We start from the raw sequence: 2,374 nt of genomic DNA, 5'->3' as shown, positions 1-2,374 counted from the left end.
CCCCCCGCTTTCTTTCTGTAAACCTCAAACACCTGATACCCAGCGTGCTGTTACAAACCACAGCTTCTCACTGGGTACATTTGAAGAAAATCTAGAGGAAAAAAACCCAGTATTTAAATAACTGTGCTTCTAAATGAGCCAAATAAAGCCTACGTCTACTCTGCTGCTGTTGTCTCTATGTTCTGAGGCTGTGTGAGTTGAACGGTCCAGTGTTAGTCATTACGATAAACCTCAGCCCAGCACTCACGGATCCACTCAGGCATGGCCATGTCTCTCCCCGGCCTTTATGACTCCTTTCCCCCCATTAGAATGACGGCAGCCCCACCTGTACTCTGTGACTCTACAAGTGCATAGTAGACGGTACCGAGTTGGTTTCGTTCTCCTTGTCTTTTTAGGAGGGGTGGGTACCAGGAATCAAACTCAGGACCTCACGCTTGCCAGGCAGGTGCTGTGCCACTGAGCTAAATCCCTGGCCCAAGCTGGTTGTGTTTTGTTTTATTTTGTTTGCAGGACTGGGGATGGAACTCGGGGCCCTCTCACTGAGCTCCATCTGCAGTCCTCTTTCATTGTGAGGCAAAGTCTCACTAAGTCACTAAGTTGCCATGCTGAGTTGAAACTGGTGATGATTCTGCTTCAGCCTCCAGGAGTTCTAGGAGCGCTGACGGTAGCAATTTTAACATGCCGTTCCAGGTGCTCCCTCCTCTACCCATGAGCATTTTCTGTTATTGTTTGTTCTAGTTATAATTTCTTGCATGCCCACTGCATGGCCTGCTACCAAAAGAATAATGTATGTAGCCTAACTCCAAAAAGTGATAGTACCCGGTGTCCCTCACTTCACCCCACTGGGCTTCACCTCCTGGACTGAAGGCTCCACGAGGATGCATGAAGACTCTGTCTGTCTTGTTCACTGCTGCACCTCAGACAGTGCCTGAGGCTAGCTGTCAGTGATCAAGTGGTCAATGACACTTTAGTACGCCTTCTCCATCACCCAGGGCTCTGTCCCGCTGGAGCAGGGGTCATATTTCACACCTCTCATCTCTGCTCCGTAGTGATAATGACAGAACCCGAGATGTTTTTTTGTTTTGTTTTTTTTGGTACTGGGAATCGAACTCCTGACCTCACGCTTGCCAGGCAGGCGCTGTGCCGCTGAGCTATATCCCTGGCCAAGAACTCGCGATGTTCACAAGCATTCACATTCACAAAGCCTGGCCCATCGCCTGTCTTGGTGGATCTCTGTTACCAGTGCTTCTTAGAAGTGTGTATCTGGCTGTTCCCGCAAAGCCTCATTCGCTCAAAGGAAGGGCTTGCAGCAGGTGATTGGATGGTGGGGGGTTATAGCTGACCTGCTGTTAGGAGGTGGGGCCTGGGTGGAACTGGCTGGTCAGTAGGGGTGTGGCCTGGAGAGGTCTGCCTCCTTTCAGAGCTGCTGGCTTCATTCTGTGCTTCCCAGTAGCCATGACACCAGTAGCTGTCCTCACCATGCCCTTCACCATGCTGTCCTGCCTTGGAGTCCCCCAACTGTGGACTGTGAAAGTGAGCCAGAATAAACCTCCCCTTCCTCCATTGCTTCATGTCAGGTGTTACGCCCAACTGATGAGAAAGGGACAGACATGAACCAAGACAAAGGACGACGAGTTGTCAGTGTTGCTGTTTCATTAGTCAGATTAATCCTTTGCCAGGTATCTGCTGCCCAGAACACAGATGCCTAAATATGTGTTGAATAAACAAATTCATGAAATATTTACTGTATGTAAACTAAATATACAACTCATTTTGCATAGTTTTTCTTATATGAAAAAGTCAATACATATAAAGTATTAAATAAAAGATATAATAGGAAAGAGAGAGAGAGAGAGGGAGAGAGAGAGAGATTGAGAGAAAAGGTGTTATAATCCAGCACAGACAGAATATCTAAAAGTGTAGTTGGATTTACAATTGTTTTACACAATTTCTTTGGCCTACTGGTCTGGTTTTCAATCTGTATATATAATAAATAACTATATAGGGCCTTATAGGATAAATGAATCTGATGCTAAAAAAACAGAAGGGGGGTAGAGGGAAGGGGCAGAAAAAGAACTCCATGTGTTACGTACCCATACCAATTCCCTACAGTGAATGTAATCATTATATACTGCAAACATGTACTAATAAAAGTAAAAAAAAAAAAAACAATGGGAACAGTTTTGCAAAATAAGTCAAGCCCCAAGCTCAGGGGTATAACAAAGATGATTTATTTATCTCTTACAGTTCTGCAGAATGCACGGAGCTCTGGTCTTATTTGTGGATTATGAGTAGGTGAAGGAGAAGTAGCCGCTTAGAGTTTAAGGAAAGGCAATCAGGCCTTGCTCCTTAGTATTACAAATCCTCCCACTGA

This window comes from Chinchilla lanigera, unplaced genomic scaffold, assembly GCF_000276665.1.
Source record: "Chinchilla lanigera isolate Chin_1 unplaced genomic scaffold, ChiLan1.0 scaffold00075, whole genome shotgun sequence".
NCBI classification, from domain to species: domain Eukaryota; kingdom Metazoa; phylum Chordata; class Mammalia; order Rodentia; family Chinchillidae; genus Chinchilla; species Chinchilla lanigera.
Note: the sequence above shows the minus strand (reverse complement) of the source record.